This window comes from Anas platyrhynchos, chromosome 2 (genome assembly GCF_047663525.1).
Source record: "Anas platyrhynchos isolate ZD024472 breed Pekin duck chromosome 2, IASCAAS_PekinDuck_T2T, whole genome shotgun sequence".
NCBI lineage: Eukaryota > Metazoa > Chordata > Aves > Anseriformes > Anatidae > Anas > Anas platyrhynchos.
In genome coordinates, this window is record NC_092588.1 from 112,082,738 (window position 1) to 112,104,243 (window position 21,506).

Consider the following 21,506-nt stretch of genomic DNA (forward strand, 5'->3'; position numbering starts at 1 on the left):
AGGTATTTCCACTTCCCTCCTGCAGCAGACCCCACAGGTGTCAGGGCACCATCCGTGGGAGCGAGGCACGAGCTGCCTCTGTGGTCGGGATACTTGGGTTCATGCCACAAACCTTTCTGTAGGAAGAGCAGTGTTTTGAAAGGCTGGGTGGCTCAAGGCAGTGTGCAGACCACACGTGCAGAGTGCGTTTGTTTGTTTGCCTTAAAACCCTGTTAGCAAACACGTAGCTCAGAGGAATGATGCCAGTTTGAAACGACATTCAGCAGGGAATGCCGTTACAGATTTTGTGTACTGCTGCAACAGCTAAAAAGGGAAAGTGAGGGAGAGTTGTCAGCGGCAAATGGAGTTCGTTCTTTATCTCTGCCAAAACTCATCAGTGACATGGGATTACGGAAGCGATCTGCTGAAAGACTGAAGGTTTTAGCAGAACACTTATGAATGATATTAAAGAGGGGGTTGTGGCCGTGCACTTGACGACAATTAATACCTACTCTGTTTGTGGCTTGATGCAAGGAAACATAAACGGGGAGGCATCAATTCACAGTGGCCTGCCTGACGTTTAAAGTTTCCTACGTGCTTTTTGGAAAGACTGAATGTGATGCCAACATTTAATTGGACTAAATGTGTCCAGACGTTTCCCCTGTCATCCCCTGCCCCAGCCTGTAGGGAGTGAGTGTGCTGCTTCCACAAACACAAACACTGTCAGAAGAGAGGAAAGGAGAGGAAGCTGCAGAAGGGCATTAGAGGAAAGGGAGGAAGCAGTCAGTCCTAGCCATGTCAATTAACTCTACCGGTCTAATAAAAATTAGTGTATTTTCCTGTACATTTACTACGACCTGAACATACTTTTACCCAAAAAGAACAAAAAAAGAGGGCCAGAAAAAACTTGTCCATACTAGTATTGTCATCCCAGCCAGAATTATCTGTTTGATGAACTGCTTAAAAGCTTCTGACTTAGACCAGAGCTGGATGGATGAATGTCAAAAAAGAAAACACTTATATAAAATATATAAATATATAAAAATACTATAATTATTAATATAAAATAAATACATATATAAAATAAATAAAGGACGAGGTAATCTAGGGAGTAACTTCTGATAACTCTGCAGCTGACAAAAGCTGTGAAAAGCAGCTTTGAATCAATGTATTTCCAGGTGTTGCAGGTGTTCGGGTCAAGGGGTTGACTCAATCATACAAAAAGGATCCCAAACCTCCAAGTTCATACCCTTGTGTAAGCACAAGCAGTACCTTCAGGTGTGAGATTTTAGATCAAACTTTTTCCTCGAGTATTTTCCAGTGTTTTCCATTGTGTTGACTCAGTGAAACCCTTCATAAAACTGCTCTGACCTCTTGCACTATCCATTTGTGTTACTTCTCCCTCCTACCCTTGCAGCCAGTCAGGTCTTTCTCTCTGTTGATGCTCTGTGGGGAGCTTGCTTAAATTCTGCCTTTTTCAAAGGTCTTCCCCCTTTCTTTCAACACAAGCAAAATGCAGAAGAGGTGTTTTTCTGCCTTCTCCATTTGAAGCCCCCCCACCCTTGGATCCTGCTTTCCAGACAGAAGATTTTCTCACACTCATACCTCCAAATATCTCTGGGGCATGCTGAGACAGAGAAAGAGAAAATCTAAAAAGCATCTGCTGCTCGTGGCATGGTTCCCCAGCAAAAACTACACGCCGATTGTCAGGAGGTTGCTTTCTCTGCAGCTGGGGCGTGTTTTCCAGGCAGTAGCTCCCTTGCTACTCTGTCTCTTCCTGAAGGAGGTGGAAGAGTCCGGGAGTAGAAGGTGTCTGAGGCAAGGATGAGGTTATCAGCAGTGTAGGAGGGTGGGCATCTCTTGGACATTAAGTCTGGGGTTGGAAACCAGTTTTTAACTTGGCTCTAGTGGCTCCTCCAGGCGTATGACTTTTTTATGGCTAGCCAAGGCAGCATGGTCTTGCCCCAACCTGCTGCAGGGAGGTGACACTTGCTTCTTACCATCTGTCCGTCAGCTGCTGGGGGGCTTGCTCACTGGGGACACCTGTGGGCTGCCTCCCAGCCTGTTTCAAGCCAGCGGGATTTCCTTTGAATATCCTTTTGCGGAATGGCTGCACCCTTCCTTCTGTGTAAAGTTGCTCACAAGGGTTTTCGATGAGTCCTGTAACACAATATACGCCTCTCACATGTTTCTCCCTTGCTTTTGTGGATGTTTGGCAGCTGTGGCAACCCTGAGATATCTCTGTTCTTGATTGCTAAATGTTTTGAGAGTATGGTGAGCCGGCACACCTAGGGAGCTAAAAATGCTGCAGAGCATTGGCAAACAAGAGGTGCTGGGGAGCGGTGCTGGTGAGCTCACGGCTGGCACTGGCTTTTATTCACTGGCTCATGGAAGTATTTTGCTGGTTATAATTGCCTCTGATGATTTCAGACTGGGGTACTCTCCCCTCTGAGTCAGAGCTGAGCTGGTGCCCCAGCTGGCCATAAGCATCAGGAAACTGCATGCAGTGCCAGGTGAGGCAGACGCCTGGGGCTCAGACCATGCTGGGGAGTGAAATCAGGCCTGGTAGCATTGTGCTGGCACCGGGGCATGTGCAAGAATACATGGTTGGGATGAGGATTGCTCTGAATAGAGTGGGATGCAATGAATGGGTAATACAGGAAACCCACAAAGAGAAAAGTTAAACAGCTAGAGTTGTACTTTAAGTGGGGTGAACTTAAGTCAAGGGGTTTACATTCAGAACATCCTAAAAGTGTCCTTCATTTCAATGTTTCTCATGATGTTCATTTTAAAAATGGCTATGAGTGGTTGCATAAGGTAGGGGTTATGCTCCAGCCAAAGATGGCTGTTTCAGCTGCAGGTAAGTGATCTGCAGGTAAAAGTTTGGGATCTCAGGGGAGTGATGGCACCAGATTATAAATATAGGGTCTATAGTTATCCTAATTAATAACTTATCTTTGGAATAAGTCAAGTACTTTGGCTGCTTGAGATGGAATTTTACAGGCAGGGCGTGGTGTATCTGTGAGATAAAATCCAAGTACTCAAGCATGTTTAATTAAAGCATATGAATTACTCCCATAGAAGACTGGACTAAAGGGTGAAAGAAAATACTCACTTGCACAGAATAGTCAAGTAAGCATATTCAAAAGTCATGATTATGATTTAATTTTTTTTGACATAAAATATGCCAGGAATTTTCTCCAAGATCAGTCTCAACATGAGGTAGATAAATCAGTTAGAAAAAGGGAAGAAAATAAGGATTTTTGTTTGGTTTTGTGTTTGTTTGTTTGTTTTTTGTTATCTAGGTAAACCAGCATTGGCCCAGATTTGTGTTCTTCTTGAAAAAGATAAAATTGAAGATACAGCGAATGCCATCTTGCCTTTCACTGCATCACATGCTTTGCAATGAGATGGTATAGGCTGTGTATGTATGTCTTCTGTGCTCCAATAAAGAATTTGATCTGAGCTTGTGAACAGATGAAAAGCCTGAGCTCCCTGATTTTATAGGCAAAACAAAAGATTTTCCTGCTGATTTACACAGTCTGTGCCAGGAGACCTGTACAAAATAGCTGGATTGTTTCATTTCTCAAGAATATCTCAGTTAGGTGCTTTGGGTGCATTTTTCAAAGGCCCTGAGGCATACATTGGGATTTTTATATCCACAGATATCTAACAGGTCTTCAACTCTTATCAGAAGCAATTGCTCACTTGTTATTTCTGTACATCTCCGCATCACCATGATTAGGCACCAACATGGCTCAGTCCTATTTGTGCACCCCACTAACACATGGAATACGTTATTGTTTGTTTCCCTTGAGTCAGTTGGTTTTGTTGCTTTTGGATACTGAGCTGAAGTAGTCAGGGTCCAGGCACTGGCCACCACTAGTACCTAAATCCTTTCAGCTTCAGGACTCAAGAGCTGTGAATACCTTTTTTGAACCCCTTAGGGAATATCAAACCATTGTAAGTTCAGGGGGCAGCAGTCAGTCCAGAATGCAAAAGCATTCAAATGGAGATGTTAGGGTTGGACTTCACAGTCTCACATAGCACTTCTCATGCACACTGCTTCACAAATAATTGACAACATGAGGTAATAGAGCTTCACAGTTTAAACAGCAATATGGGGAGAAGAGAGAAATTCAGAGCTAAAGGAAAAGACTGGAAAGAGGTGTTCACAGCTGATGACAGGAAGGAGATGGAAGGATGAGGAACCTGAGAGAAAGGCTCTTCCAGGCAGAGCAGGGCAAGTCCTTCACAGCAGTGCTGTGACAGTGTGCAGCGAGAGCAAGCTTGTGGTTAATTTTTAAGCACATAGTACGGGAGGTCTCCTATACCTGGAGTGTGTGTGCAAATAGTTTTCTTGGTAGGGAACCCTGAGTCCTGTGAGTTTGGTATAAAAGACAGGGTTGCCACTTGTGCTGGGTGAGTCAAGGGAGCCTGAGGAAGAAGTGGTGTGTCCAGCTCATGGATGTCTGACACCTGACCAAGAGGACTAGATGTGGAAAAAGTAATGTTAATCATTTTCCCCTTACCACTCTTGATCTGTCAGAGCAGAAAAGAGACCATGTTCATGTTAGTAAGCAATGATTCAATTTACCGTGCCACAGTGGACTTCCTCTCTGTGCTTTTTTTAGCTTCTTTCTAGAAGACAGCATCACCCTTTTATCCAGATGGAAATAAAAGGCTTTTGTACGGTGAGAATATAAAGACACTAGCAAACACCTGTTAGCCAGGTTGCAATTAATAGCACAAACCCATGTAACCATACAACGAACCAGACAGGGAGCCTACCTTTTATAGCCTTATTTTAGACAGCCAGTACTTCTTAAGAATAAATCTAAACTGAACGACTTTCTCACTTCTTGGATATGTATAGTTAAAACTAACCTCAAACTAGCAGACAGATTATCAAAACCAAAAAGTAGAATGATTTGACAGATGTTTTAAGGCTGCTATTACTTCTATAAATCCAATGAATGGAAGAAAGCCCATTTGAAGTTTTTTATCATGGCATTTCATCATTAGAAGATCTTATTTTGGGAAGGAGGGAGTTACTCTTCTTCAGTGTTTCATATAAAGTTGGTCCCACAGAGTAACTCCACAAGTGCAGCCATATAGGTAGTCTATATGGCTGTCTAGGAAGGGCCAAGTCCAGACAGGAGCCACTCTGGGAAGTGTGTTTCTGTCAGCCAGTGAGGATTTCATGACCCTGAAAATGCAACTTCAGCTCTGATTTATGAGTGGTCTTGGGGATAGGCCTCTGCTGTTTGGAGCAACAGCCCTTTCCAAGTGAAAAACTAAACTTCCAAACTTCCACCAGCCAGCACTCAAGGGGATGCACTCTGCACTCCTTTAAAAACAATACCTCGTCCACACTCAGCCTGACTGACACTGCAGAACATGTCCCGTCTGTTAGGACGACAAGGTATTTAATCAGTCTTTCCAGCCATTAGGATTCAGCACAGCTTCCTAGGTTTGCCTTCATTTCAGCCTCACTGACCATTCCCTCTGGAAGGAGGAGGGTATCATCTCCCAGCTTTCTTCATTCTTGGCCTCTCCCAGTTTGCTTTCTGCCTCATCCTCTGTGACAAGGAGTTTGGTGGCATTGCTCTTGCTCCATGGGCTGTTGTCTAGCTGTCCTCTGGCAGCAACTGATAAAATGCAAACCATACCGTTGTTCTTTTGTGGTACCTCGTTTACACAGCTGAGTGGGTATTTTCCATCACGGTTAGACTTAGCAAGGAGGCAGAGGAGTTATTTTTGTTTCCACACAGAACCATCACAGAACCATCCTATCTGCTTCCCTTGTTTGGCTGGTTTTGGTGATGAGATGTACGTACCCCCTGAACGTCTAGAAAGAATGTGATAGAAGTCTTTGTAAAGCCAAGGAAAATGGGAGCATTAAAATAGTAGTCTTTATTTTCTGACGCCTCATTCAGGTCTCATGCTCTGTCTCTGAATTTTCTTTCTAGAAGTTGCCATCTCCATTTCTCTAAAGCGTTCTGGTCTAAAGCAAAATGTAAAATATATAAATAAATAAATAAATCTGCCCCCTACCCCTCCCTGTTATTTTCTACCTAAGGAAATGAAGTGCAAGTGTTTTGTCACCTGGTAGTGTCTGTCGGTGGGTAGTGTTCAATGAAGATGGAAACAAAAAAAAAAAAGTGAATATAATCAGTGGTTGACATAAGCAATTTCTTTGCAGCAGTACACTAGGAAAGTACCTGCACAAGCTGCAGCAGCTGGGCTAAGGCATTTGTCATACTGCTGGTGAAACTCCTGCAAGTTCCCTTGCAGAGCTACGTGTTCCCAGTTCCTTTCTTTGTGCTGAGATGTGCTAAAGACAGGAACCTCTATTGTGATCTGTTCTTTTTAATATTTCCTTTAAAAAAAGTATTAGAAAGAAATGGTTCAGCTTAAATTATACAAGAAGAGAAAAATAGCAGCCAGTGAAATTCTTGAGGGTTTTGGTGCATTTGAAGGCTTCAAATATGGTTATAATATAAAAACAAAATTAGCCATTGCTTAATTCATGCTCTAATAGATCTTTGTCTTTTGGGAACATTATTCAAATGCCTGAGCTATTCATGTTAACAAATGGTCCCTGCATCTGCATAGTGATTACTCTCTCACAAGGACAATTGGTGTTTTTTGTTGTTTTCCTTTTTTTTTTTTTTTTTTAAATTTTCCCTAGTATATTTGTGGTAGTAGGCACCCTTCCACTCAAAATGCATGTGTCAGGGTGAGCACATAGATGTGATAAGAGTTACAAAATTAGGAAAGACTTCTCTGAGCTTCATATTCTCATTCATATTCATATTCATAGTTCATATTCATATGAGCGTCATATGCTCTGTCCTAATTTACCAGAGTCTGAGAAGGAGCTGCAAACATATCTGGTTAGCCAGAAGAGGTTATCAGTAGTGCTACAAGTAGGTACCTGCTTTTCTAAGGAAGAATACAACATGGGTAGATCTTTTAATTGCCTCAAATTACCAAACAAACAAAAATATTCAAAGCAGTATTGGGGCACTCCTGATAAGTGTCCCACACTAAGCATAGTGTACTTAATTCAAGCATATGCTTAGGAGTTACTAAACTTAGTTAATTTGGCTGCTTTTAAGAAAATACAAATGTGAATGGGTAAGAGGTTGAGGACTGGGTTTAAAATGATTTTATAGGGAGGTTCAGCAGATACCTCAGGCACTGGTCTGGGCATAAACCACAGTTACTACTTGACTCAGTTGACTGCAGTTTTGGTTACAATTTAGAAGCTCTACACCAGTGTTACCAAGCAGCAAATCTGCTCCAGACTTGTCAGGTTATTGCACGTGTACATGGGCCCAAAAGCTGAAATGAAACACAGTTAAAATTAAAATGCAGCCTTACCAAAAGCCAGATGCTTCATTATGGGCTGTACTAACCTACCTGCCAAATGCTGCTAACCTGCATGAGGCAAGTGATTAATTTTTTTACAAGTCTGCTTCAGCAACTAGACATCTGTCCTCTGTTCCTGAAAGTAATATCTCAGGGCAAATGATTTTTTTTTCCCTTCTTAGTACTCCAAATTACATAAAATTTATATCACAAAAATTATATTGTGTGCATTCCGTATGAAGATACACTGAGGCCAGTTCATATTTCAGATCACTTTCACACCAGTGTAAGTTCACTGGAATAATTTCTGGTCTATAGTTTTTAATTTTTGTATGTGAGAAGAGTAAAATCACATCTGTATTATACTTGGTAATCTGGAATGTCAGTATATGTGGTTATAATATAGATTTTCCATTTTAATCAGTTATTGTTCCAACTAACAGGCTGAATCAGTGGAAAATATGGTGTCAAATTACTCAGTTGCTCTCTAGAAGTACGTTGCAGCTTTCATTATGAGCAGGGGTTTATCTCTCCTTTCCCCGTGAAGAATAGCTTGAGAGATCTTCTTTGATACGTGCCTTGAAAGAGAGATGATCCATTACACTGTCTGCTATATAAATACACATAAGTAAAGTATGTTGCATGCTGTCCGTGCAGCAAAATCTAATAAACTTTCTCCTCCCTCCACATGTTTAAGAAATAATTTAGCGGGAGTTGCATTTTTTTCACTGAAACAATTGAAACACGCTAGCGATCAATTTACTCGCACATGGTAAAAATAATACAGGTTGCAGACAGATTTGTAATATGCTCTTTTAACACCTGTTTTTAATGTTTCAATACCCAGTAAAACTGAGGAACTCCTGCTTTTGGTTTGCATGCAGACGTTATGTACACTAGGGTTTAAAAGTCTACTGCATAGGTTTCAAGTAGAGCCCCATTAAAAGCAGTAAACAACACTTGCAGGCACAGCACTGCCAAATTTGGGAGAGTTCCTCTGCAATTCAGTTACATAGACTGAAGTCTCCATCAACAAGTTTTGATCTTTGTGGCATTGATAACATGGTGTTACCACCAAATGCTAATCCCACTGATGTCAAGAGCAAAATTCCTTGCTGCTTGCAGTCTTATTTGTGCAAAAAATATTGATGGTACAATGCTATGTAACATAAAAGAAAAAAATGTATGAGGGTTTGAGCAAAGTGGTCTTTTTATTACAGTGCAGCAAAGCATGTAAGTACATCCTGAAATTTTAATAAAGTGGGATTAAATGTTTAACACGAGCTTAACAAGTTTTCTACCAAATGAGTATGCATTGATGAAGTGGCACTTAATTGTGTTGTTTAATGTCACTCAGGTTATTCAGCTGCAAAATACAGATTAAGACACTTTCGCTGCCTTGCACCAGGGCTACAAAAGAGTGTCACACATGAGCATGTGCGACTGCCAACTACCCGAAAATGGCATGAAAAAGGGGAGCGAGCCACAGAATCTGTGCTCTGCTCTTGCAGAACTCCCTGCCAGTTTTCAGGAGATCCTTTATATTTTACTTCTTAAAATTTGATGTACTTTGGACACTAGATGCAGGTTTCTCCCCCACATGTGTTCCTATTTCCTTCTGGTGTTTTTCAGTTGAATGCTCCTTTTCCTCTGTCCTCAGTCCCTTTGATTTTGGGATCAACTAAGGATGATCACATCTTTTCGTTCTGCTGCCATTGTGGTGACTTTCTCATATGCCTATCAACATCTAATTTGTGCATGAAGTCTTTGCATCTTTGAAGCTTTTACTGGATGTCTTGATAGCAATTCAGGCATAATGATGATAAAACCAAACTTCTCATCACTCATAAAATCTTCCCATTACTTTCCTCTGTCTTTGGGCAAGCTACACCTTTCTTTGTGTCATAAAAATCTGTAATTTACATCGGTCACTGAAGTTTGCTATATTTAGCCGATCTCTGTCCCTATACTTGCATCAAAATAGCAATATCAGCATATCATATGTGTTCTGCATAAAGCATGTGTTGTCCGTCTTTGCTGTGCATAATTAGCTGCACATTCCTGTCCCCTTGGCTGTCTGCCCATGCAAGGACAGTGGCTAGTGTTTGGGAAGCCCACAGCATATTGTGGTTGTGCAAACAGATAAATAAATAAAAGGAGGTGGGTTGGAAGGGGGATCACATTTCACTTCTGTACAGTTGCACAAAACTGAGCCGTGCATGAAATCCTAACCCTGCGCAGAGGCAAAGAGTTAATCTGGAGTTTTCATTCCCATCTCAGTGTGTTCATCTGAGGCCACAGCTTGATTTAGCACCTCCACAAGAAAGACCTGAGCCTGAGATGGTTGCAGCATGTCGGGATTAGGAGACTTGAGCAGAGCTACGTGGAAGAGCTTGTGCAGTGGCTGCCCGTGCTTGCCTTGGGCCAGGTCTGCCAGCTCCGCAGCTCTCCTGCGTGTGTGCATGGATACGTAAATGTTTGGTTTACGAGCACGGTGGGGATGGGAGTTGTGTTTTGGATGAAACCAAAGGGCTGCATGCACCGTCAGAGTGCTGGAGGTAGCAGTGGGGCGAGGGACAGCGTGCTGCGTGGGTGCTGCACGCCCTGTGCTGGGTGCAGCGGGCAGCACCAGGGCCAGCGGGGAGCTGCTGCAGCCCGAGCCACCCCCTCCCTGCAGATCCCAGCCTGGCATGTTGTTGTTATGATTGCTATGGGAATAATTTCAATATGTTTTGTAGTTCTGGGATGCTGTGTCTTGCATTGTTTGGCTTGAAAGCTGCTTGACTGGTTTTAGAGGGTGGCTGTACATGCACAAACATCAGCGAGATTTTTTTCTTGGTGGAGAGTAGGAGATTCACAGCATGTTTTTAATTAGAATTGCTCATTTAGTGTTTCACTGCAGTGTGTTCTTTAGTTGAAAGATAATTTAATTTTCTTTGTTTTGGAAGATTTTCGTGCTTGTCTGTGTGAAATGTCTTTATTTACTGTGCTTCATTGTGCTTTCTGCATAGCTTTGATTGTGAGTAGAGTCAAAAACAAAAACTTCCCTGGGCTGTATTATTCTCCACCTGCTGTGGCTTTTAATACAGTTTCACTGCTATATGTATACTAAGTGTCTGCATTTCTAGAACAGAAACACCAGAGAAAAATGGCAGATTATGCAAGGTTAGATTTAGCTGTAAAACTCTCATTGATTTGAAGAGGAATAACATGTCTAAAGTCTGTGAAGTGCTGAAGAAGGGTGGCTGGTAGGGGTCAGCTTGTTTTTTTTTTTTACCTTGGATAAGACCCCAGAAGAAATTTGTTGGGGAAAAAAAAAAAAAAAAAAAGCAAACAGCAAAAACTCCTGCCACTCTTTGCAGAACTCTCTGTTAATATCTTGAACCTCCTATGCCACAGAGGAGTTTCATTTGTTTCAAAGAGAATATAACAGCACTTGGTCGTTTTTATACATGTAACAATATTTAGATAGTACCTGTCATCCTGGAATTCCTTATAAGCTACGTCAAATATGTAAATCTCTCCTGTTATTCAAATATGTAAATCTCCCCTGTTACATGCAGGAAATCATAAAATGGCATGGAATGGGCATCTTTTTATTATTATTACATTTTGTTATTATGTGGAGGGCATTTATTTATCAATAATTCTTAATAATCCTGCAAAAATTTCCTGAGTGGCTTTAAAATTAATATTCAGCCTCCTCTCTTGTAATAATGTTTTCATTACATGGTCCTTATGTCTTGTAAGTCTTATTCTGAAATTATATAATACTCCTGAATATAGAATAAAATATAGTTACTGAATATAGGTTATAGAGTATTACTGAATGTAAAATGGCAGATAGTAGTAGAATTTTACACAAACTCCACCCACAGCTGCAAATAAGAGCTGCCAGGGACAAACAAATTTAGACCACAACTTGCAGACACATGTGCTAGCATCTAGGTACACAAGTAATCTCAAGCACATGTCCTGAACACATCAAAGCCTCATTTTCTAATCCTTCCCGGTTGTGAGGAAAACCTTAAAATATGTGAACTGACATAGCTCTGCTGCCAGCTCAAGAGCAGTAGTTGAAATGGAGGCACGTTTGAGAGGTATCGCAAACAGGAAAACAACACACTGGTGGTGCTGACAGTAAGCTATGGTTCTGCAGTTTTGTTAGTGTAAATGAAGCCCCTGAAGCTCTCAGTTGAATGGATTTTGCATATGTGTTTGCTCTAATCACAGGGCAGCATTAACCTAGAATCCCAGTGTTTAACAGCAGATGTTTTGGGGGGAATCATCTAACGAGTAAAAGAATTCTTTTCCTCCAGTCCTGAGTACAATGAAATAAACTAAAATATGATTAAATTTGGCCTTTAGGCTCCCCTCTCTCCAATTATTAGCAAATGTTTTTTCCCCTTTCATATAAGAAAGATATGTTTTAAAAGTTTGAAGTTAATACAAAAATGAACATTAGCAGGAATACTGTATGGGATTGCCTTTTTTACGATGATTTTAACATGCAGTCTAATTTTAAAACAACAGCAAAAAAAGCCATGTAAGGTGTACCTGAAGCTCCTCCAGAATTTCCAGTTTGCTCCAGAGGTAAAATCTAGAGTGTTGCTGCGACCAGTGGGGTCTTTAAAATAGGAATGATGTTGGAAGGAGAGAGTATCCAGCAGACCTGTGAAAAGTGACAGGCAGGGAAGACAAACAAAGGGCATAGGGTGATATGACAGGGAAAGAATCAAAGAATCAACAAGAAAAGGGCTAAAGCGGGGTCACCCCTAGTACTTGCATGTACTCAAGGAGGTGCCTACAAGGCACCAGTACGGTAAAATCCCCCAAGGCTCTTTTGAGGAGCTCAATAAGCAGTGGTGCTTCTCAGAAGTGCCTGTATACTAATGCACACAGTATGGGGAATAAACAAGATAAGTTAGAGATGTGTGTACAGTTGAAGGGATACAGTATTTATTGTTGGGGTCATGGAGACATGGCAGGATGGCTCCCATGACTTGATTGATTATCGCAACTGGTAAGTGTCCTGTGGCTGCAGGAAAGCACATAATCAATCGGTCGCTCCTATCTTCAAGTAGGGGGGAACTCATTAATGTATAAATCCCTGAAGGGAGGATGCAAAGAGGATGGAGCTAGGCTCTTTTCACTGGTGCCCAGTTCCTGGTCAAGAGGCAGTGGGCACATCCTGGAACATAAGTGTTGTTCAAACATCAGGGAGTACTTCTTTACTGTGGAGGTGACTGAACACAGATGAACACTGGTATCACAGATCAGTTGCAGATTCTCCTTCGTTTAAGATATTCAGAGGGTGCCTGGAAGTGATCCTGCTTGAGCAAGGGGGTTGGACCAGAGGGCCTCCAGATGTCCTTTCCAATCTCAACCATTCTGTGATTCAAGTTGATGGTCTTGTACACACACTGAAAAGTCACTGGTGACTGCCCAAAATGCATGGCAATGACGTGCAAAGCATTATGCCTGTAGCAGACCATGCTGCTGTGGGGATGTTCCCACAGAAGCTCTGTTGCATGTCTCTTTGGGTTAGGTGTAACATGCCTTTCTTGCAGTACTGCCCTGGGTTTGTGAGACTCATGCTTTGAACTGTGTACTGGGTCGGTTGCAGGGGCAACTCTTCGTTTTTGGGTTTATTTGGCTAAGTGTAGATGTCTGCAAGTGAGCTAATTGCCTTGTTTTTTTCTCTGTGATCATGGAAAAGCTTGTCATTACAGAGTGTAGGGAGCTATTAATTTTGTTCTGGTGTGAGCATCTGAAGTAGCTCAGGTAAGTCACACCTTCAGAGTGCAAATTTCACTTTGAGGGCTGTGAAGGCAGTCATTGTGGTTGTTCAGCCTGTAGATGTTGAAGTCTGAGGGCATGAATCACTTGACTTTTCCATGTTTCTTTTTGGCTTGATGTGTTAGGTGTAATTAGGTATCACTGGGCCTAGCAGGCTTTAAGATCTCACCAGTTAGCCAGGACCAAGATTTATTTCTTAGCTGAGGTATCCGGGTACATCATGAGTATCATGGAAAGAATAGTGGCTTTTAAGACTTCAATGTTTCTGGCTCAGGCCTGGAACTTAACCCATGCTGGAGCCACATGTTTGATGTCAATGTATTAATCTAAATGCTGTTCTGTTTGGGGTATAAAAGTACAGGTGTTGGTCACTGGCACTCATCAAGCCTCCCTTTGAAGGAGACTGTTACCATCAGCACCCTCTTCAAATCCCAGTTGTATGATCACATCCTGCTACACCAATTGCTGCAAGGTGTCATGCATTTAAGCAGCAAATAATCTCCTCTGTAAAGCTTTTATTAGCAGGTTCTGTTGTTGACATTTGCAACATTTTATTTAGCTTTCTCACTAAGCTTTAAGCAGGTAGTGGTATTAGCTGGTCAGTATTTGGGTGAAATTCTTTGCAAATTGCCAAATAATGCGACTCAACGTGACTATTTAATATGATTGCTTGAAAATTGTCCATGTGTCTCCACAAAGTTTGTCTTAAGACACTTTCATACTTACTTAATTTACTTACTGTTAGAGATCACTGGTCTTTCAGTTCATTTTAGTCCTTGTGGTCTGTTGGGCAATGCTGTTCATGTTGTGCTTGTTAGTTAGACATACTGGTCTGCTACATCCATTTTTAAATTCTATTTCTATCAAAATTGGAAGGCCAAAATGCTACATTCTTTCTGTTAGAGATTCAAATATCACAGCCAGTTTTTATTATGTGTGTAAAACGGGTGATATCACCATTGCTCTTAAACAACTCACAGTGTAGAGTCCAGTCTCTCAGAATTTTTCACAGTTTAATCAGGCTGTCTTGGAGGCCAAGGCCTTGAGGTTAAGCTATAGCATATACCTGGCCTATTTTTATTACTGCATTAAGATGCTTTCAACGGAAGGTGTGCTCCCAGATAAAACTGCGGAATGATCAGAGCTCTGGGACCAGGTGGATCAAGGGCGGTTTGTGGAAGGGGAACAAGACCAGAGATGTGTGGTGACCTGGCAAAGCATATTGTTCTTTCTGCTCTAAGACAGAAATCACAAGCAGCATGTTTATGGATGTTGTGTATGGGATGACAACGCTTTGGTACATTTTTGGGGGTTGAAAAAATGGAAGCAGAACCTGCCTTAAAGAGCATATGTTTGCAGACAGCACTTTTCTGACTCTGAAGAGCAAGAGAATGCATTAGTCTGTTTTATCCCTCAAGGAATGCAGGTGTAAATTACACACAAGGATTAGAATCAAAGGGATGAGAAGTGCTGTGAAGCACAGTGAAGAAAGGGTTACTCTACCACATAGCACAGTTGATGTTTTTTTATTTTACAAGAAGGCTGAAGCACAAATTGATTAAACATAGAGCAGGCTGGAAATATATAAAAACTTGTTATGAAATTTTCTCTGCTCTAATCAAGTCATGTATCTGTGATGAAGCAAAAACTATCTGGCAGAGCTGGAGAGAACTCGATCACCCTATGCCCAGCTCTCCTCTACTGGCAAAGCCATCCTCACTCTGCATTTAAAAAAATAAAATAAAATTTTAATATGCTTTCCTTCTTTAATTCACTTCTACATAAATAAAAGGACAGAGGCACTGTGAAATTCAGAAGCCATCAGTAATCATGTTACTCACAAAAGAAGCAAGGAGGTTTATTTCGGACCTTCAGACAACCTCCCTTCCTGCTCTCAACAGAGAAGGCAGTCAGGGCTTGACTCATGGGCTGTCTGATTATAATTCCCACTTGAGACGTGCAATAGTATGGCGTGCTAGTGCGCTGTGTGCTTTGTCTGCTTCTATCACAGAGTTTTCCTTTTCAGTTCCTGCTCTGTGCAGTAGCCTTTGACTCCAATTGCTAATTAAATAGTACGAGGTCTTACATAAGAATTATATTGTCTTTTTAAAGGAGTTCTTGGAAATCAGTTATCATGCAGTGAGAAATTAAGACTTGAAAGTGTATTTGTAGTAATTTTCATGGCAACAGAACATGAAGTCCAATATCCGTATTATGAGTATGGCTCAGTATTTATAGCTCTCCAAATATTTGCAGAGATAAAGCCTTTAAACATAGCCTCAGCTTTGTGTCTTCAGTAGTAGTTTAAACAAATGTCATTGGAATAGGGGTTAAAACTTAGGGGGAAAGTAACCACTTTTGGTCTAATGCTGTCCCATGGGTGTCTGTGAGCCTCAGGGGTATTTTGCCTAGAAGTCTGATGCCCTTGTCTCATGTGAACTAGGGTTCATCTTGGTGAACAGCAAAAAGATTTGACCCTTAAACAAAGAGCTTCCAGGTGTAGCTGGGCCCTTAAAGTTAGAGGGATGGGAATTCAAAGGCACGCAGATACCACAGCACTTGTGAGCAGCCAAGTGATAAAAGGACATGTGGAGAAATTTGCTGATGGATAATGGCAGTAGTACTCTGCTGTCAGTAGGATGAATGCCAGCACCTTCCAGAAGACATCAGCATGGTGAAGGTCTAAAACCCTTCCTGCCTGCTGCACCTGACATACACCTAGGGATCCTGGGCTTAGATTATGCTTATGCACGAATATGAGATTTCTACACGTGAATGATGTGTAAACATCATGATGAGAAGTGGGTTTGCAAGCATAAGCTTGCCTGGGGTATCTGCCTAAGAATGTGTAATAAATTCATGTTGCAGTGCTTCTGTGATTTATTTTTTTCTTTTAACTCTCACATGACCATGGGTATGACAGTCCAAGCCAAAAGCTGTAACAGATGCTGAGGGCAAAAACTTGAGTGGAAGCTGAGGAGACTGAGAGATAAAGTAGTGTCTGGGAGAGAGCTGTTGCATTGAACTTCCTCCTGCACCCAAAGCCTTTATTGTGTTTGCTGCTACTGTATAAAATCAGGTACCTAAAAAGAGATCTGATCTTAGTGTAATCACAGTGATTTCAGCCAACTGTGCTGTTATGTACCCTGTGCGCATCAGCTTCTGTCACCTTGCAGCCGGAGACCTGAGCAGGAGACCAGGTTTTTAATCCCCTCTTCATGTTGTCAGCGTGAAATTACCTCATTGCAACTTGAAAGTCTCCCGCAGTTCAGCTTCATAGTAGCTATGTACACAAGCTGCTCATGGTGGGAAGCCCCAAAAGGTTGCACGGGGTGGCTGTGCAGCAGCACAAGCTGTCCAGGGGAGAGGTGGTCCTCCTGCATGAGCACTGGTTGCAGCTGCCTCAGGGAAGTACAGGTCTCTTCAGGAGAAGGAAAACTTGATTTTAGTGGACTGCCTGGCTTTGGTTCCCCCTCCCTCCCTCCTTCCACGGGGGACAACTCTCCTGGTTCTGTCCTGCAGGGAGGTGTGTGGAGGTGTTGGAACCTCCCACAGCTGCACAGGTAGGTGATGGAGATAGAGCTGTAGTGTGGAAAGGGCTGGCTGCATTTGGTCACCTGAAAGGGAGGATGGAGACGGCTAGGATTAGGAGAAGGACATCTCAGCCTTGTCAGAGAAGATGGCCTTCTGCTGGGCACACAGACAGTAGTGATTTGCCAATGTCCCAGTGAATAAGGTGTCTCCAGGATTTACAAATTCCTTTCTGTTAGTTAGTCTGATGGGCATCACTCTCATAAGTCTAATGGTTTTATGAGGAGTGTGAGCTGGATTGGTTTCTAGGTACGTCTATTTTGGAGGAGGAAGAGCCTTCCTAGAAATAGGGAGCAGCATCTTGCAGCTGTTTAGACAAGGAGATTTCACGGCTGTGCTGGGAGCCAGCAGCCACGAAGGCTGTTTTTCCCTGGATAGAGACTGAAATGACTTCTGAGCCAGTGACTGAGTGTACAGCATCTCTATTACATTAAGATTAATAATTCCTCACAGCGTATTTGCAGCTGGAGGTTTTATATAGATATTTATTCATCGTGATGTGAACAGCTGCTCTTTTGCTGCACTGTTGAATTTAAGTCCAAGTGGCAGCCCTAGAAAGTGCCACATAAAACACACTCCTGCTGCTTTTCATTCACTCTTTCTTCCATCCAGCTCTCACCCTCTGCCTTTGCAGCAGCAAGCCATCTCATTTTTATTTGTGGACAAACTCTACGCTTGGATCTTAAAGTAGAGTTCGAGTGAATCCAAGGAATATGGATTTCCAGAAAGGAAAAATAAATCTTGAAAGCAGCACAAAAACTGAAGGAATTCCTGTTACATTTTTATGAGAAGTAAGTGAGGGACTGTGAGGAGTAGCATATATACTATGTCATACAGGGCATAAATTATACACTGTTTTTGGCATAAAATATACGCTATTTATACCCTACAGCCAGAGGGTAAACTCATCTCCTGAAGAGGTGTTTTATTTTCTGTTTGTTTATCTATTAATTAATTTATTTATTCTGAAGTTTATCTGCTCTACTGTTTTGAATGACTCATTTTTTTTTTGGTTTGTGATCTTACCAGAGAACACAGTGTACAAGAGCATCCGAGTGGCCCAAGTTTAGCGCCTCTGATTTTCATCCATGCAGACATGTGATCTGGACCTGAGTTTTGCACACAAGCAAAAAAAAACGGCACCCAATATTGCATGCTTTGTGCCTGTCAAAGGGAAAGGGTACCTGTCACGCTAATGAACAGAGGAGTTCACCTCCTGTGCTGTGACTCTCTCTAGGTGTGCTTTGCCCTGCAGCAGCCTGTATCGTTCTGGGCTGGAGTCATAAAATGCATAATGGACACACGGTTGAAATATACATATAGCATGATGATAAAGCTGAAGAGAAACAGGGACGAGCCCACCTTGAGGCAGGGGTCACACCAGTTTGTTGATGTTCTGTGGATGCAGCAAGCCCTGACAAACCAAGGTGTGATCACCGGGGATGCACTTCTGGGGCAGCTCCTTGCCCTGTCAGGTCACCCACATCCCCACAAGTTGTGGCTGCACAGCTTGCCCTTTGGAGCATGGGCAGGGGCTATTGAGATGTTTGCTTTAAGAGGGAGGCTGAAGGAAGGGCCTCTGAGTCCCTGGCTTTGGACACCTGAGGTATGATTTTTCCCCAAGCCTACCCTAGCAAAGGAACTCAGAGTCAAAACTGTGAGGAGTAAGTGAAGGGGGTATTGTGATGAGGAGGGCATTCTTTTAATGTCTTTTTTTTTCCCCAAAAGAGTAGATTTCTGGCTTTCTGATTCTTCATCAGAAGGTCCTTAGGCAGATTGAGCTGCGGGGAAGCTGAAGCAGGGTTGCTAAGGGACTAACCCAAGCGAAGGTCAGGCAGGATCTCTGCAGTGAGCACAAGAATAGATTCCTGGGTCTCCTGATCTCGGTGTCGGAGCCTTTGCTTCACGTGACAGTCATTGCCCACAGGACCACATTTCCCTCTTCCCATTTAAACCCATGATGTAACAGCTTACATTGCCTCATACTTCTACGTGGTAGCTAAAAGTATGTTTTTTCTTAAAAATCGGAGGGATGACTCTATTTTAATGCACGCTTGGTGTTCACAGCTAAAATCAATGCCTGAAATGTTTATGTACTTTCTTTATAGTTTAAACAGTTTGATCTTCAATTTGTTTTTAAAAAATCAAAACGCTGAGTGCTCACTGATGTTATGTTTTTGAGGCTGTTTATTAGGTACATTTTTAAAACATGACAATTTGTTTTATTTTATCATTCATCATGTGCAGTTACTGTAAAAAATAATTAAAAAAAGAGCAAACAAACAAAAATACATTGAAGACCTACTGATTGAGAAAGATTGCAATAAAGCTATTCTGTGTATGTCTCCTAAAACTCTGGCTTAAAGACACAAGCAGCAATTACTTCAGAGATTTCACTGGTTTATAGATTTTACATTTTATCCTGTTTTCCCATTTTGAATGCATTGAGGAATTACATTCCAAACCACTGATGGAAGAATAAGCAAAAGAAGTCCCTGTTCACCAGATTGGATGTTTAGTCTTGCTAACGATTCTCTCTAGGCTAACACTCTAGCTCAGGTTATTTCTTGAACAGTCCTAGAAGTACAAGTGGAACCAGATAGAGGTGTAAAGTATTGCCAAGTACCTGCTGCAAGCGATATGTCCATCAATTACATGGCTGGAAAAGAAAGGTAGATATTTTCCTTACTATTTTTAGAGACATAAATGAGTTTATTTTCACAGTCTTTATTATGTACCAAATGTACAAAGAACAAGTACACATATTTACAGTTTCATTACCAATACAGAGGTAACATATGGATTTTTTTGCGCATCCTTATCATGAAGGACACAGCACCTAACAGCCTGGAGAATATCAAACACAAGCTCCTGAGTAGTTTAGAGGGTGGATATGAAGTCCCCGGTCATGCCCCACTTTGATATTACTGAGAGCTCTGCCCTGAAAGCACTGGGATGGGCTAGGCCCTAAATCAGCAGCAACAGTCATTTAACATATTTACAGAGTCAGAGTCTGGGGAAATGTACTGTTTTAGGTGCCTGCGCAAAACAAGCACTGGTGTTTCTGTGGTCTTTTCCCAGAACTCCCTTTAAGTACACTGAAAAGTTATTACATAGCATAGCTTACTTTTTTTCCTGACAGCGTCAGTGGGTACAGACGGTGTACCTGGCTGGTGCGTCTAGCCACGGCTGCCTCCCTGGCTCCCGTCAAAATGGGACCATTCTTTCAGTGGCCTCCAGGAGCCTTTACAGGCACAGAGAGCTCATTGTTATGACAGGTAGTTTTCTGAGCATTTCAACAGATACTTCAGCATGCCAAAAGCATAAAGCACTTGGAAGGAAGCTTGCAGAATATTTCAACTGCCTTTCTTAAAATAAATGTCCTGACTTAAATAATAGAAGTTTTCCTCACAGTCTCTAAAATGGGCATAATTTCTGAAATAGCATTTGAGATACTGGATGGGGCACATTTGCAAAAGTAAAAAAAAAAAATCCTCAAAATTCAGTAGCTGCAGTGAGGTTTGGAGAAGTTTTGTTGGTGTTTCTAATGTTCTTGTTAAGAGCACCTCTGCTTCTTCTGCTTGCTGTTTTACAAGTCTGCTCAATTCTGATCGCCGAATGTTTTACATACATACCAGGCATATCTTTCGGTGTATCAAAAAGATAGGTATGCCCTATGATCTGGTGTGCTCATCTTATGTCTGTGATAAGCCTTGTTTTATGATTGATACAGGACTAAGTCAGGTACTACCTTGCAGTCAGATATTCAATGCTGGCGTGAAATAGTGCTATTTTCCTTGTGCTTTGCTGTCTGTCGAAGGAAGACCTTCTGGCATTTAAAACCACGGTTACTGGACGTGCTAGAACAGTAAGGCCTGTTCCATGGTGTGCACTCCAGGGGAAAGGCTGGGATTTGCTTTGGCACCGTGCGCCAAGATGAGTAGCAATTTACTAGTGAGAGTCAAGAGGTGTTGGTGGGAGAGGATGTTGTGAAAGAGGTGACAGAGAGGTTTAGGAATTCCAGAGAAAGCTTGGTGTGGTGGGGCAGTCATCCAGGCGGTGCAGTCTTTCTCTCGCTCTTGCATAAGATGATGTAAGGTGACGAAGAGCTTAATTGTGATCAGTCCTGTTTTGAGTGTTAATTACTGGTGACTGCACTGCTTTTGATAGAATGAGAGGAGTGTAAAGCAGATCCACAATTAAGTCTGATTTTGATCTTAGCAGCTTCAGACAGTGTAAATGCAAATATCATTGGAGACTAGTTCATTTTTTTTTACAGTGTTGTTCAAAAAGGAAAAGAGCAGATTAGTCAGTGGTCAGTCAAAACAGGAGACTATGACCTACTTTCACTTCAAAACCAATAAAATGGACCACAGTGGTCTTATCTACTTCAGTTTTCCTGCATCTTTATTTTGTATTAAAACAGGTAACTGCTGTATCCTCACCTTTATTTGGGAAGGAAAACTCATTCAAAGCATTGTACATCTGATCCTTATTTGGGGCTAAGGCCCTTTACACTTTCACAGCAGGGAAATGTACGCCTGTTTCCACTTGGATCTAGGTATTATCAAGCAAAGCAGGTCTGATAGGAAAGGCACATCCTTTTTAACGAATCCTGTAGCTGCGAGCAGCCTTTTTCACCCATACTCAGCTGCTGAGATATTAAGAGAAGAGCTTCAGCTTTGGGACCGTGTTACACAGAGAAGAGGATAAAAATAGGGTGTCTGACGCATGCATCCCATGTCGCACGCCAGGAAACA

At 41.9% G+C, this 21,506-nt stretch overlaps 1 protein-coding gene across 7 annotated transcripts in view; it reads left to right on the plus strand.

Annotated features, from left to right (window-relative positions):
• NFATC1 (nuclear factor of activated T cells 1) overlaps window positions 1–21,506 on the plus strand; it is a 119,892-nt gene that overhangs the window by 21,298 nt on the left and 77,088 nt on the right. The gene's annotated exons all lie outside the window — the stretch shown is intronic.